This window comes from Echinops telfairi, unplaced genomic scaffold (genome assembly GCF_000313985.2).
Source record: "Echinops telfairi isolate 266 unplaced genomic scaffold, ASM31398v2 ScPeMD7_2573;HRSCAF=3158, whole genome shotgun sequence".
NCBI lineage: Eukaryota > Metazoa > Chordata > Mammalia > Afrosoricida > Tenrecidae > Echinops > Echinops telfairi.
Genome location: NW_022106471.1, coordinates 4,653,121 through 4,669,948, shown reverse-complemented (window position 1 = coordinate 4,669,948; position 16,828 = coordinate 4,653,121). Strand labels below are relative to the sequence as shown.

The 16,828-nt window shown below is 41.5% G+C and overlaps 1 pseudogene; it reads right to left on the bottom strand.

Moving 5' to 3' along the window:
- Positions 1-9,730: 9,730 nt before the first annotated feature.
- LOC115870887 overlaps positions 9,731-16,828 on the bottom strand; it is a 50,934-nt pseudogene continuing 43,836 nt past the window's right edge.

The window sequence follows — 16,828 nt, the reverse complement described above, 5'->3', positions numbered from 1 at the left end:
GAATGTGTGGGTGAGTAATGGAGAGGGATGTGGGGAGGCAAAAGAGAGACCAAGATTGTTTGGGCTTTGACAGCCCGATTTCTCAACCTTCCAGACATTTGTCTGGACTCCACAAAGGCACTTGAAGCTTGCCTGCTATCTACCTTCACTTGGCTTGTGCCTCTCTTTCACAAGAGCCAGCAGAAAACACAAGGGTCAGATCAGCAGGTGAAGCACGGTGCTCTGAAGACCAGTGCCCCAGGAGCTGTGGCCACCTCTCACTGTTAGAGAGAGACTTCTCTCCCCACCTGACAGCCTGGGATGCTCCTTCCCCTGAGTGATGTACAAACCCTGGGAACACATTCTTGCTTCCCCTTCCATGCCATGCAGGAGAAATCTTCGAAGGAGGAAAACCCTATGTTGTCTTTTCTACATAAACCAAGATTATGGACCAGCTTCAGATCTCACGGGATGTCAGTAAGGATCCTGGGTGGGAAGGATTTATAATAATCTGGCAAGAAAATGTCCAGGTTCTTTGTTTGTGTCTTGGCCCTACATACCCTTTCTTCCTGTCATTCCAAACAGGTAGCCACTCTTCCTTCCTACTGCACTAACTCTGACACTTTGTACTACTGGCAGAGAGCAGAAGTTGCTTTACAAATGCTGCCTTCTCTTTGTTCCTTATTCTGTTTTATAAACCTCAATTCTTTGCTAGAGTTACCTGAGTATACCAGGGAAGGAGGGAATGGGAGAATGGGAGAGAGCCTGAGCCCAAGTTGGGGTTCAGACACTTACTGTGAGATAGAAATGAAGTCGTGAAATGAACAACATGGACTCTTAACCCACGTTGACTCAAGTCTAAACGTGACCATTAGGGGGTTAGTAGGGCTGATTCTACTTCCTTCTCTCTTCATCTTAATTTCCTTGTGTACGAAATTACAACAATCATAAAATGATCTGACTGAGTGCCTGTGAAAATTTTAAATTAGTTCATGGAAGTTCTGAGCACAGTGCCTGGCACCTAGTTCAAAACACCAATAGATATTTCCATGGCTAAGCCTTGCATAATTATCAGCAGACACTCCTGGTTTCAAGGGACCTAATGGCCTTGGGTTAGAGAACACGAGGGCTAGCAGGCCTGACTGAAGACAAGATTTCCCCATTTTCTGGATACTCTGTTAGCTTCCGGGAGCAATGGTGGCTTCCTAGGTTCAACATGGGGATGCTGAAATCCCTGGTCATCAGTTAGAAACCACCAGCTGTTCCATGGGAGAAAGGTGAGGCTTTCTACTCCTGTAAAGAGTTACAGTCTCAGAAGCTGACAAGGACATCTCCACCCTGCCCTGGAGGTGTGCCGTGAGTCAAAATTGAAGCCCAGCAATCTCGTGAAGGAAAGTCCCCCACCTCACTCTATTACTCGTGAATTTGCCAGTAATGCAGCGTCATAGAGCAGCAAGTAAGATATTCCATAATTTGAAGGGAAGAAATTTAAAAACATGTGGCAGGCCTTATACATTTGTGGTTTTATTGCAAATGTACCACTCTTATTGTTATGCGCCTTCACGCCAGCCCCCTGGCTGCCCTATGTATAACAGAAGGAAACGCTGCCCAGTCCTGCGCCACGATCACAATTGTTCCCATGTCTGAGCCTATTGCTGTAGCTACTGTGTCAACCCATTCCCTCTGTTTTTACCTAGTCCCTCTGTTTTACCTAGTATGGTGTCTTTCTCGGGAGAGACTGGTCTCCATATGGTGTCTTTCTCAGGAGAGGCTGGTCTCTCCCTGACAACATGTCCGAAGTGTGTAAAACTAAGTCTCACCATTCTTGCCTCTGAGGAGAACTGCCTCCTCGGGCAGCGCATGGTGCTCTCACGGTTCTTCGCCAGCATCGCAATGCAAATGCATCTCTTCTTTTTCAGTCTACCTCAGTCAGTGTCCGATTGTCACACGAAGAGGAGGCGATTGAAAGCACCATGGCTTGGGTCAAGCACCCCTTATTCCTCAATGCGACATGCTTACTCTTCAATACTCTGAAGAGGTCTTGTGTAGCAGATTTACCTAATGCAATGCAGGTTTTGTTCTCGTGACTAAGGTTTCCATTAACATTAATTGGTGATCCAAGCAAAATGAAATCCTTGAGAGCTTCAATCTTTTCTCTGCTTATTAAAATGTAACCCATTGGTCTATTTGGGTGGATGTGGGTCATTATATTGAGTTGTAATCCATATGTAAGGCTATCATCCTTGATCTTAATAATTTCAAGTCCTCAAGTACTACTTACGTTCAGTAATCAAGCTTATGTCATCTGCATGTGCCACTTGTTAATAAGCCTTCCTCCAATCCTGATAAAATCTTCTTCATAAAATCTAACTTCGTTTATTATTTGCTCAGTATATATACCGAATAAGTGTGGTGAGAAAATACAACCCTGATCCACACCTTTCCTGATTTTAAGCCATGTAACATTCCCCTGTTCAGTTCACACAATGGCCTCTTGAGCCATGTACAAGTCTGCATGAACATAATGAAGTTCTTGAATTACAATTCTTTCAGAGTTTATTATAATCCAGTCAAATATCTTGGCATCATCAATAAAACACAAATAAACATCTTTGTGGTATTCTCTGCTTTGAGCCCAAATCCATCTGATGTCAGCAATGATATCTCATGTTCCAAACCCTCTTCTGAATCAGAACTAAACCTCTGGCAGCTCACTGTCAATGTATTGCTGCAACTGTTGTTGGACGATCTTCAGCAAGATTTTACTTGTGTGCGGTATCAATGATATTGTTCTATAGTTTGAGGATTATGTTAGGTCACCTTTCTTTGCAATGGGTACCAATATGGGTCTCTTCCAGTCTGTTGGCCATGTCCCTGTCTTCCAAATTTCCTGGCATAGACGAGTGAGTGCTTCCAGTATTTAATCATCTTGTTGAAACGTTTCGGTTGGCATTCCATCAATTCCTGGAGGCTTGAAATTATTCCTTTAGCATCATTGTCCTTGTTCATATGCAACTTCCTGATATGGTTGAAGGTGTTGGCTAGTTATTTTTGTTGCAGTAACTCTGTGTATTCCTTCCATCCTCCTTGGATGCGTCCTATATCATTCATTATTTTGGGCATCACATTTTTCAAGGTTGCAACTCAAGGCTTGAATTTTTCTCGAGTTGTTTCAGTTTAAGCTATACTGGGTATGTTCTTTATTTTTGGTTTTCTAATCTACATCTTTGAGCATTTCAGTATAATATTTTACGTTGTCTTCTCGAGCTGCCCTTTGAAATATTCTTTTTAGTTCTTTGAGGTTATCAATACTTCCATTTGCCTTAGCTGCTCTATGATTAAGAGCAAGTTTCAGAGACTTTTCTGACATCCACTCTGATCTTTTCTTTCTTTCCTGTCTTTTTAATGACCTTGCACTTTCTTCATCAATGATGTCAGTAATGTCCTCCCACAGATCATTGGGTCTGGTGTCATTTGTGTTCAATGCAGAAAATCTGTTCTTTTTGTTATTATTATTTTTAGCAAATCTGTTCTTAAGATGTCCTTGAAATTCAAGTGGTATTGACACATGGACATATTTTGGCTCTTGTGGACTTGTTTGAATTTTCTTTGGCTTCATTCTGAATTTACATATGAGCAATTGATGGTCTGTTCCACAGTCAGTCCCTAGCCTGGTTTTAACTGCTTATATTGAGGTTTACCAGCATCACTTCCAACAGATGTAGTCAATTACATTTCTCTGTATTCCATCTGGAGAAATCCACGTGGATAGTCATTGTATTGTTGAAAAATGGTACTCTGTATAAATAAGTGTTTGGTCTTGCGAAGTTCAATTATGTGATCTCCAGCATCATTTCTATCAGTAAGACCATATTTTCCAACTGCTGTTCCTTCCTCTATTTCCGATGTTTGCATTACAATCGCAAATAATTATCAGTGCATCTTGATTGCATTGGTCTATGACTATAGTGATAACAATCACAGAAGCCAGCCAAAGACTAGCCCAGACTACTGACCTTCTCTATGATTTTATCATATCTCTGGGATATGGCTTTGTGTACAGAGCCTTAAGTTCAGAAGGTGCAGTGAGTACTGGAAATTTATCGGGGAGCAAGATAAATTTGGAATCTTGGGATCTGAAGCCACCCTTGGTTATGCATTGCTTCCTCCTCACCAGACCCTTCCAGTTATTGGGAGTAGGGCTCCCCTGGGAAGGAGTGTGTCTCTGCCAATTGGGTTTAAGCAATTCCCAAGAGGGCTTCCATGGAAGAGCTGCCAATTGGAGACTTTTCCAGGGGGTGGAAACAGCATTGTTCATTCTGAATGATACAAAATATCTTGGCAAGCGTTGATTGGTGCTACCGTCTACCCAGACTGTGTATGCGATGACTATGGCTGAGGCGCAGGGAGAAGAGTTATATGTGAAAATGGTTTATGGAACAGCAGAAGAATAGGCACCACAGACCTGATCCACTCAATATCATAACATATACTAAATACAAAATGCATGAACAGCATCTTCTGAAGTGTACACTTCAGAGAACTATAGAAAGTTGGAGATCCGTGTTCTCTGCTAGCCATCAGAAATATCCACTCTGCGACAAACTTTTTCCAACCATGAGATAATAATAAGTATGGCTGCCCTACTACCTTTCGTGAGGTTGTGTTGAAAAGGGAAACACAAGGGTGGGGGAGGTCAATAAAGGTGAATTTTTATTTTTGTAAATTGTAAAGTAGTTTTAAATATACACTTAATTTGAGGAGGGAACACATCACATTCTAGACATGGCTAAAATTCTAGTAGTTTCTGGCAATTCTGGGTTCCAATATATCATGATAGAAATTGATCTTCCAGATGAGAAAATTAAGGGAGGAACGGGATATAGCATGCCAAGGTGCATGTTTTAGTATTATATTTGTTTATAAGACTGTATCCCATCTGCTTGCAGCTTCCTTCATTGAGAGGCAGCGGTGTGATCATTAGGAGGGCCTATCTAACCGAGCTCTGCCACCAACCAGCTTCGTGACCTTGAACACCCAGCTACCATCTCTGGGCCAACGAAAGGGCTTCAGAAAGGTTTGTGAAAAGTTTCCGTTATCTTTTAATTCCATCTACTCACAAAGTTTCTGAAACACCCTCATCTTTCCTCATCTGTAAAAGAAAGGTTTGACCTCTGAATTATCTCCCAGAGCTACTATTCTTATGTACTCCGAGACAATGGCATTGCTGCCTTCTGTTGCTTCTGAGCTAGATGGCCACTTGTTTATCTTCCAGCCTTTAACACTCCAAATGCTATATCTTTTGATAGCCAGGCACCATCAGCTTTCTTCACCACATTTGCTTATGCACCCGTTTTGTCTTCAGTGATACTTTCAGGCAGGTGAGCATCACAGAATGCCAGATTGTAAGAACAAAGTGTTCTTGTGTTTAGCAAATACTTCAGTTGAGGCCCAATGTCCATCTGCAACCTCAATTCTTAACCTATAGATATAAGTACATAATCTATTCCTCTCTCGTTATATATATTTACATATGTGCATGGGTGTATTTAGACCCCTATAAATGTCCTTTGACTCTTGGTTATTTCCTCTATTTCCTTTTAATTCCTCTTGTCCCACCATCATGTTGGGCCTTCATTCGGGTTTAGTAATTCCTCACTGCTACATTGCCCTTGATTAAGCTCCACTAGGCATTCTATGCCTTTCTTATCATTAATTTTAGTTCACTTGTCTTTCCCTTGCCCCTAGGTTGGTTGCCCCCCACCACTTCCTTTTTCCCACCTCCCCTTCTCCTGTATCCCCCTGAATCATTGGTCCTGTTCTTTTCATCTCCAAATTATTTATCCCACCTATCTTATCTAGATAGACATGCAGATACATTACTGAGTGCAAAAACCAGGCAAAGCCAAATAAAACAACAAAGGAAGTCAAAACCAACAAAACAATAACAACAGCAACAACAAAATAGCAATAACAAAAAGAAAGCCACTGACAAAAATGGAAAAGCCTATAAATAGTTCAAGGTCTGTTTGATGGCTTTTGTGTTTTCCAGTCAAGTCTGATGGGGTGCCACACTCTGCCTCCAAAGTCTATTTTTGGTTTTCCCGAGGGGTTTCATCAGTCTGCTCCCCCTGCTGCTCTGCTACATGCTCTCAGTGCCTCAGCCCAGTGTGATGGGACCAGACCGTGCACTATTCCCACATGGTTGTCTCCAGTGCCATCCCCTGCAGTGCTAAGGTTTAGTGAGGGCCGTTGTGTCTCGTGGTGGGGCCCATCCTATGGTCCTCTCTGTGCGTTGTCTGCTCCGAGCAGGAATATCGTCCTTGGTCCTTGATGGGCTACGATGTCATCTCCTCCCTCTCCATTTCTCCCGTGTGCTCTAATCTGACGTGCCCCTCTCCCAAAGCTGTAGCCCCTGTGCTGTCCTCTGAAGTGCATTCTTCTGAGGGGGAGATGGGTGTCCACATAGTTGGGATTGGGGCTGGTCCATCAGACCTCTCTATTGGTTCCCTGGTACATGCCAGTATGTTGTATTCATGCCTTGGCACATTGGGTTGAAGCCTGGTGTCTCTCTCCCTCTCCTGTGGAGAATAAACAATACCCTCCCCTTGGGTGGGTTAGTGCCCTGCTCCCCCTACCCATGTCTTTTTTTCTCTCTCTTTCCCCCTCTTATTTAGTTGGCTGCCGTATGTATCCCTGGATTTGGTCTGGTCCCTGCCATAGTTGCCGGACCTCACCTTAGGGATGTATGTATATAGTAGCTTTTCCCTTATGCCCATCTTTTTTTTTTTTTTTTTTGGTTTAAGCTTACCTCAGTGGACTCATGTTGTACTTGTCCTCTTGTGCTTGGCTTACTTCACTTAGCATGATTTCCTCCAGTTTTTCCTATGAGGCAATGGGCTTCATGCATTCATTGCTGCTTTTTAGGGATGCGTAGTACTCCACTGTATGTATGTATCACAGTTTTGTGATCCATTCGTCTGTTGATGGAAATTTGGGTTGTTTCCAACTCCTTGTAATTATGAACACTGCTGTGATGATCAGTGGAGCACAGAGGTCTGGCCATGGTTTGTTTCCTGCCTCTTCTGGGTATATGCCCTGCAGGGGGATTGCTGAGTCATATGGTAGCTCACTCTCCATCTGTTTCAGAAATCACAAAATCGATTTCCATAATGGCTGTATGTACCTACAGGTCCAACAGTATGACTGAGTGTTCTTTTCTCCCCACAGTTCCTCCAACATTTGTTACTAAGAGACTTGAGAGGTTTATTCAAACTGAAGTCAAAATTAGGGAAATAGCCTGGGGGCTGCAAGTGGACTAGTTGAAATAAATATCATCATATATAATCCTAATTCATCATCCAATTTAAAAAAATGTACACATTAGCAAACAACCATGTAAATTATGATTTCCATGTCTAGAAAAGCATTTTATTCACCTATACACAGTATGGGGCTTAGACATTTTCATTTATTTGCAAGGAAATAAAAAGGACACATTTCTAGAACTGCCCATATGGGACTCTATTTAACTTGTAAGCATCATCCAGAGCAAATTTTTCAATTGTTGAATGTTTCACTAAAATTTATCAATATGACCTTTTTGGAATCTTCCATTCAGAGAATCCTACTACTGATTTCTGGGGCTCTTCCATGATCGTAGTGCTCTACTATGATTAACTGTGAAATTTAACAGCGCTGGATCGGAATTGTGGCTCTATTAAGTGAGAGCTCTCTGGTCTCAGTCAGGTTACCTGGCCTCCTTAAACTTGAATGACTTATTGCCCGTGTCAAAAAGGGCACATTATACATAAGTTGCTTTAGTACAATGCTTGCTGTAGAGTAGAAATTAAATTAATGTTGATAATAGTCACATTATTATTATTATTATTATTATTATTATTATTAAATAAAAACATGGGACTATGTATTCCTCAAGGTTCCTGTCACTTTTAAAAGGCTATGAATTAATGTTTTTGACTAAAATAATTTTAAGAGCGAAGAAAATTTAAATATATTCATATGTTGGGAAGCAATTAACCAACACCCAAATAAATTTACCTTTAAAAAAGTTATCTCTCATTGATCACATGCAGGTTCATAAAGGAAGTTCTCAAGCCATTATTCAAAACCTGTTCCAAAGATTACCGTTGCATGATGCATCGCAAACATATTTCCCATTAAAATAAAACACAGTCTGTTGATTAAAATTTCCCTTAAGCAAATAGTCATGCCTCAAAAATCAAGTTTATGTTCAACGTCATGCTTTTGCCATTGGGGATTAAGTTTGGCTTAATGGTGTTCGCAAATTTTTGCATATTCTTTGCGCCTGTGTCCCTAGAGCCTGTGGTGTCCCTCGAGTACCCAAAAGATACCAATTGGGAAAACCCCAGTGGGAAATTTCAGTAAAAGAATAATAATAAAGGAATGCACAGGTGCACGAGCGCGCACATGCGCGCGCGCACACACACACACACACACACAGGTACGTAAAAAGTTACTGCTACTAGAGTCCCTGTTCATACAAACGCAAGTATTTCAGAATGTGTTGAAACGTGGTTCAGAGGATTTTTGCAGCGAGCTCGAGCTCTCGCAGGAATCCACCGGTCTGCCTCACTGAGATGCCATATCCAAAGGTCTAATAAAAACAGTGGCTTACGAAGGGATCTTATGGACCCGTTACATCCAAGGCAAAGAGATGACAGAGTTATGCCACCTGTTTGGGAATGTCAAAGTGATGATCTTGCTAGATTTTCCCGAAGGACACAGAATTGCCACAGGGGCTTATTGTGAAGACATTTGAATGGAAAACTACACTGGTGAGAAAAAGATGGAAAAGTGACAAGGAGTATGTTTTCATCGTGACAATGAACTTACTCATTCTTGAAGGTAGTAAGGGCTGTGTTACTAGATTTTCATTGGAAAAGTTTTTTCTTTCTTTCTTTTTTTGGTTTTCAGTTTTCCTCTTTTGAATGATCTCTGTGAAAGGCATCATAAACACTCCATGGGACACAACAGAATATTTTTTCTTTCAGTATTAAAGAGCTTAAGTGGAGAGTAAATATTTTGAGAATGATGAGGGCAAGGAATGTACACATGTGCTTGACATAATTGATGTATGTATGGATTGTGATAAGAGCTGTACGAGCCCCCAATAAAATGATTAAAACATTTTTTTAAATATATTTTTAAATGAAAAAAACATTTGACATTCACAACTATTTCTAAACTCTTCTATATAATCAGGATGGTGATTTCAATGTAGAGTCAAAATATACCTCTAAGTTATCAGTATTCTCCCTGCAGATTCCATCAAGTACATTCAGAAATTTCTAACCATGATAAAGAAACATGGTGTATAAAACGTTAAAAAAATGTTCCTATAGAGATTCAATAGTTAAAAGAAAAACATATCAGCAGACTAAACGTTTTGGCCAGAATAATCCTAAATACCCAAACTGGAAAAAAAACAAAACCAAAAAAACCTGATAAAGTGGAACTACTCAGACTCTACAAATGTCACTGAATTTGCCTTTCAATGAGAGGGAACATGTTTTTTAAAAATATGGAGTTTACTCAAAGGTCTTTTAACAGGCTACCCTGGGAGCTTCATTCAAACATAGAAGTCTATGCACTAAAATAAAGATATTTCAGTGCAGCTCCGAAAATCTTTTATAAAAACAGCCAGCTGGAAAGATAATGTCGGTTCAGAAGAAAGGTCATTCCTTGTGCGTCTACATCATGGGCATCCTCATCCGCAATTGTTGTCACTGCCTCTGTCCTTTCCTCCAGAACAGCGGTTATAAAAACCCTGGCTGCTGCCGCTCTAGTCTCTGGACCTTCCGGATCCACATCCATATCCATATCCTCCAGGTCTACTGCCATACCTGTCGCTCTCATCCCTGTAGCTCCCTTAGCCCTCGTCCCCACCTCCTTTAGAGTAACTGGACCACCACGCCCGGGAACACCCAAGACACCCAGTTTGGGTCCCCAGGGCCACATACACCTGGCAACCCTTCAGGCACTCTCCATTCGTGGCTCACCTGGCATCTGAAGCGTGTTCTGAATTGGTGAAGGTGATAAAGTCAAATCCCCCAGATCGCTGAGTCTCCAGAACTTGACAGGCACCACCTCTGAGATAGGCCCGAGGCTGCGGAAGGGGACTTCCAACGCCTTCTCCTTGGTGCTGAAAGTGAGACCTCACCCGAAGAGGGTCCCTTCTTCAGAACACGTGGCAGTGAATTTGGATCCTGGGAAATTCTAGAACAGAAAAGCAAGAGTCTCAACGGCTAGCGCCTGAGAGCAGCGAAGATCTCCTGGGAAAACTTGACCCCCTCCACCGCACAGCCCTGCCCTGTTAGACACTTTTGTGGTTGTTCACGGAACTCCAAGGATATTCAAGTGCAACAGGATCTGAGTCCCTTGAGGGTGCCACCACTGCTGTTTTGACACAGCAAGTCGAAGAGTGCAGAATTCTTCCACGAGAAGGGTTAGAGAGATGGAGGCTAGTTCTTTACGTTCACTACTTCATCAGGACATTGAGAAGAAACCTCTCGATCTACTTCTTGAGCGCAACCTCCTTCGGAAATAAGTGGAGCGGCCTAGATGGAGGAAATGTGAAGAGCAAATAGCTTCACATGTTGTATTTTTTGCTTAATGAAGGCCTTTATGAGTGTGTAGCAATAATTTTTGCCTTACCTTTGAGTTGGTACACACACGTGTACATACACGCAGATTGTTATTGCCACTGTTAGCGTTGTACTGCTAATTCATGGCAACGCCATCCACAACAGAGGAAAACACTGCCCAGGCTTGGTTCTAGGTTGTATAATTGAGATTCACAGGGATTTTATTGTCTGGTTTTGGGAAGTATGTGGTCAGGATTGTCTGAGTAATCTTTCTCAGTATTGAGGCGCTGCTGAAACATCTTCAATTTTGCAGCAGCGCACACCGTTCACTGTCAGACAAGTGGTGGCAGAGCTTGAGGTAAATTGTCTGAGAAATGACCCCTAGTCCACTGCCTTGAAGGTAAGCGGTCTACCACTGAGCCATCCCTCTCCCCACACGTGCACACACATATAACACACACATACCTTGTGTGCACATATGTTGGTGGTGTGGTTGTATGTGTGTAAATACACACAATGCTGCATTCTCAAGTATTCTACCCAAGGCAGGTCCTTGATTTCCCTTGAACCATAATCAGAGCAAACTCAGACCAATTTCCATGCTGTCCCTGCACAATGCTGTGGAGCGCCTTACCACTCGCTTTAAGGTTCCAACAAAAGTCTCGGCCACTTGCTGTTGGAGTTTCCCAAAGCCGGGTCTGTTCTTTCTGGCTCTTAATGAAATTCCTTTCTATTTCTTCAGGTATGACTCCCCTTGGACAGGCAGGGCATATTTTCTCCTTGAGTTAGGACAGCTTATGACAAATAATGATGAGGAATCAATAGACAGGAGGGAAATATTGGGTGAGAGGCTGAATGAATCTCTGAGATAAATTATTGACCATAGGCATGGCCAGTTCTCCTTTCGCTTATATGTTCGTATTCCATCTCACTAACAACCTGAAAGAAAATCAAATATTTTGTTTGGGGGCTTCACTAATATCAGCAACTTTTACTATCTTAATGGCATTTTTATTGATCTCTGCTTTAATGGGAGCTGTATATATTTGATGTTGGTCATTTAAAGTAGAGGTGAGTAATAGACTTCCCCACTGAGGATCATAAAGCAGCTCCTTGTCTGGCAAGCACGGGAAGCAAATAGAAGACAACATTTAATCTACTTGTTCTACTGCAGTTATCAGGGGCTGAGATGAAAAAAAAATTAAAATGTAAAGGTTGGTGCTTCCTCACCCCCATCTTCCTCCCCCCTCCGATTCCCTCTCCCCCACCACCCCGCCCCTGGCTGACTCCTGGGCACACTGGTCATCAGCAGACTAACAACAAAAGGCCATTGGCGCAATGACCTTGGCTGTGGCATCACGCACTGGAGGAAAGAAATGAAGCCATTAGACTGAGGCAGGAGAACAGGTTATAAATCAAGCCATTTCCAATAAGCTGCCGTAACGGCCATCCATCATTGCCAGCCCAGCACACAGCCGACCATGGAGACACGGGAGCTGCTAAAGCTGAGACATAAACAATAATAATCCAGGCTTGATGTTTCAGCCCTTCAGGAAATTTAGGGACATTTGCTTTTCTTTTGTTTGTCAGAGGTGATATTTAAAGCATAAGATGTAATAAATAGAGGGTAGGTGACACATAGGTACAGTTTACAAGCATTGCATTCTGGGTGTGATTAAAGGGAGAATAAAAAGTTGCATTCCAAAAATAGCCACTGCTTCTGGAATCAAAAATCAGACCACCAAACAAATAAGCCAGCCTTCCAACAGCACCCTCGGCAAGGAATGATGGCTAAATGTTGGGGGATTAGTGGATTGTTGTGGTTGCTTTGAGAATTATAACACTTGGCTTTGCCATGGATAAGAAGGAGGAAACTGGCCCAGTGATCAAAATTTATAACCAGGTGACATGTAGTTAATTGGAATTAGGCATTTAGGGGCTGCACTTTCTAATGATATCGGATCATTCACTTTGCGTGGACAACCCACTATGGCGTATGACCTTATAGCCAGTATCTCAAAACAATGCTGTCAACATTTTAAGTGCACTTGAGATTGTTTACAGTGGCTTCGGGGGGAATGCTAGTAGAAGAACTAGCTGTTCTGGCCTGTGTGGGTTTTTCTTAAAGTCTTTAAAATGATTTTCTTAGGTTATTAGGATTTTATTTCAGCCATCTTATCCAGCCGGTCTTTTCAGATTACTCCATTATCTTCCCCAATGTTCATCTACCTCTATCTCGATTTTTTAATGCAAAATAGCCAGTCCATCTTTTTTACATCACATGATATTCCCTGTTGCAATGAATAATGTCAGTTCCCTAAATATATGTATTCCCAGATCCTTAAGAGCAGCTAAAGGAGTTGTATAGTCTTACAATTCACAAGAGGCCCCTGATGTATTACAATACTGATTCAAACCACTTGGTAATAATGTATGAGAGTGAACTTACATACCAAAAGCCACGAGAAATTAAACTGAGACCTATGTGGTCGCAACAACAAAATGCCCCAAAGTGGAATTCTTATAAGTATGTGGAGGGACTGCACTTGCCTCTCAAATTGGTCACTGCATATTTAAATCCCCAAGCAGAGGCAAGTCCTATAGGGTGCGTGTGAAATGGCTATCATGCAAATACACTACCAAGGTTTAATAAAGTCCAATCAAACAGCATCTTTATTGGGATGAAAATATATGATAGATGGAAATGGCACAACTCTTCAATTGAAATAAATTTGTTACAGCCACTTAAGGTAATTCAGTCTCATTTACTTCCTGTTCACCCTCAACTTTGAAGCCCTAGAAGAGGCTTTTGTAAACCTAGATCCACACACTCTGGTGTGCCACCAGTATCAAAATCGAATGTTTAATTATATTTTCAGAACAGAGTAGGGTAAGTTGGTGAACTAGACAACAGATCAGCGTGCACAGTAACCATTTTTCGTTCTGTTTGCAAAATAGGACTGCCAATTGTGTGTTTGGCAAAGGATTGAAACAGCTGAAGAAGCTGAAGCTGTTTAATCAGGCACATTTAGAGACATGATCTATTTTGATTCCAGGGACATTTACCCAGGATAATTGCGTCTTTTGTGACAATATTTAAGAAAGGGTCTTTGAGTGCTGTTTGATGTGTCTGGCCACCTGTCCCATACTAGAGAGAGTAACTAAAGATGGATTGTCCCTAATTTTTTGATCATCTGCTCAATTGTACCCTCTCCACTCAGTGGAGGAAGTCCAACTATGATTGGCCCAGATTTCTTAAGAAACTCAGTATAAATTTTTAATGGTTTATCTAAATATCCTTATAATTAAGCATCTGAAGATGTTTTAATACAAACCTAATAGATTTGTTTTCTCATGAGCTGATATTTAAATAGTCATTTATAATAAATATTTATGTGTTTATAAATAAAATATTCATTGCCTGAAATGACATTTTCATGTGGTGCTAGCCATCAACGGAATGCTTCATAGCATGAATCTCTGTCACAAAATATTCCAGAGAAACGGACTCAACACCGCTACCACCATACTACCACGGCGGCTTAAGGGACAGTCATTCTCACAGCTACATTCTGGGACAAAAGCAAAGCCCCTTCAGATGTTAGGGCTGTCAAAATTACACAGCCATTAATGCTGTGTCCATATGCATCCATATCTCTCCCGTTCTCCTTCTGTAAAGAGACTCCACTAGAAAATAGAGCAGAAAAGAGTATTCCAAGGACTCTTTTTGGCCCTGTTCCAAGGCCTGTAGGCTGTTGGTGTGTCGCCTCTGGGTCTGATGCCATTTGGAAAGAGAAGAACTGAGGCTTGACTGATAGCCAGTTTGCTCCTACTTTGTGCCTCTTGTTCTCCGGCCAAGGTCAAATTGGTATTACAAAAAGGTCAGATAGGGAGGCAAGGGGCAAAGACTACAAACAATCTCTGCCAAGTTTTGTTCTAAATAATTAGAGAGAAACAACAAGAAACACGTTACAGCCTGTTGAGTTATTTACTTAATTGAATGTCTAGCTATTCCTTACCTGCCAGGAGCAAAGGAAACTTCTATGGGTCTCAAGATCTCCATCTGTGAGCAATGAAAATAAATGTTTGCTGTTTACATATTTGTAGGGACACTAATGCGAGCGATGGTTTATTTTTATTTATTCATTAATTGATTCAATTCATAAACTTCCACCATCTGCTACAAAGACTCAATTAACTAATTGTTACATCCCAGTTTGCAAGTATAATATTACAGAAATGCTGAAACTGTAGCGGCAGCATGGTTTGAATGGTTGTCTTACTTTCTCAAGTAAGTTTGAATTGTTTTGTGAACAGAAACACGCCAAGTGGGCATGGGAAGACTCTCACTAGTGACCTAGCTTTCATGTGGACCCTGTAGTTTCTTGAATATGTTTTTTTAGAATCTTTGAACTTCACTTTCCACATGTAGAAAATGAAGTCCTTGGATTACATTCAGGGTGCCCCTGCCCAAACCAGAATTTTTTCCAAAGATATGTCTTTAAATTTTTTAACAAAACAACCTTATCACTTTCAAAGTACACTCCATTACATTGAATACATTTGTCAAATCTGTGATTCCATTCTTGGAAACATTTTTCAAACTCATCTGTTTGGATAGCTGACAGCACCTCCCTCGTTTTTTTCTTCACCTCTTCTACAACATCAAATTGCTGTCCTTTCATATCTTCCTGCATTTGCAAAAACAAAGAGAAGTTGCATGGAGCAAGGTCAGGTGAGTAATATGTGTGGAGTAAGAGAGGTATGCTTTTTTTTTTTTTTTGTCAAAAACTGGCACACTGAGATGGCTGCATGAGCAAGTGCATTGTTGTGGTGGCAAAACCAGTCCCCCATCTGCCACAAATCAGGTCTTTTTGTCGCACACTGTTATGCAATCTTCCCAGACCCTCAAAATAGGAAGCTTGATTAACAGTTCGACCTAGTGGAATGAACTTCAAATGCACTCCGAATCGAAATCTTCATCCAGTTGGGAAGTTGATGGACATCCAGAACAAGGTTTGTCATCAATCGACATTTCACCTTATATGAAACAGGCAAACCACTCTTAAACACTGGAGTTTTTCCCATAGTGCTGTCCTTGAAACTGTGTTCAACCCCACGACAGTTTCTACAACATTTTTCCTGAGCAGAAAACTAAGTATCACAGCCGCCGATGCTCTTCTCTTAAATCTGCCATTACAAAAAATGATGTTCAAGCAATACTGCTTTTACCAAAAAATTCACTGTGACCAGAGAGAACCTTCCCAGGAGATGCCACTGGGTCCACAAACTCAGAACAAATTGCTCAATGCTCACCTAGTGGGGAAAATGTGTACTATGAAAGCTCAGCTCCACCCAGTGCAATTCATTTTGGGGGGGATAGTCCCTCATATACTATATGCCCAATGCCACCAAATCGATTTGAACTCATGACACCCGATAGGACAGGGTAGAACTGCTCCTGTGGGTTTCTGAGACTGTAACTCTTTATGGGAGTAGAAAGCCCTGTTGTTCTCCTGTGAAGTGGCTGATGGTTTTGAACTGCTGACCTCAGAATTAACAGTTCAATGCATAATCACTAAGTCATCAGGGCCCTTTGTCATTGGATTCGATGCTAGTAGATTTAGGTTATTATTCAAGTAGCTCTGTCACCTACAATATTTAACTTGACTATTTAAAAATATATTTCATGGGTAGGAATTGTATGTAGGTTTTCTAAGCCCCAATTTGACAAATGAGTGTAATAAAGCTCAGAAAAGTCGAGATAATTTCTGTGTATTCATACATTAGAAAACCGGAGATTTGATTAAATCATTGCTTTTCTTTCTTCTTTAAGACTTACCGTATCATACCTTAACTGGAGCCTTAAGGCTCCGTAGTGTCACTGGAGGTGGGGGGGGGGGGGCGCAGTGGTTAAATGTTGGGTCACTAATTGCAAAGGTAGCAGTTCGCAACCACCAGCCACTCTGCCGAAGGAAGATACGACTGTCTACTCCTGTGAAGAGTCACAGCCTTGGAAACTCACAGAGGTGATGCTACGCTATCTTACAGGATTGTTGTGTGTGCTCATTGACTGGATGGCAGTAAGCTTGGCTTTTTACAAGTAACACTGCCTTTTTGCTTGTTTGGATGAACTTGATAGTCACCAAAGACTCGAAATTTCACTTTTCCTCCTCTTATTTGTGTTAAGCCACTTAGAACACTATTTAGGTTGGAGGGCT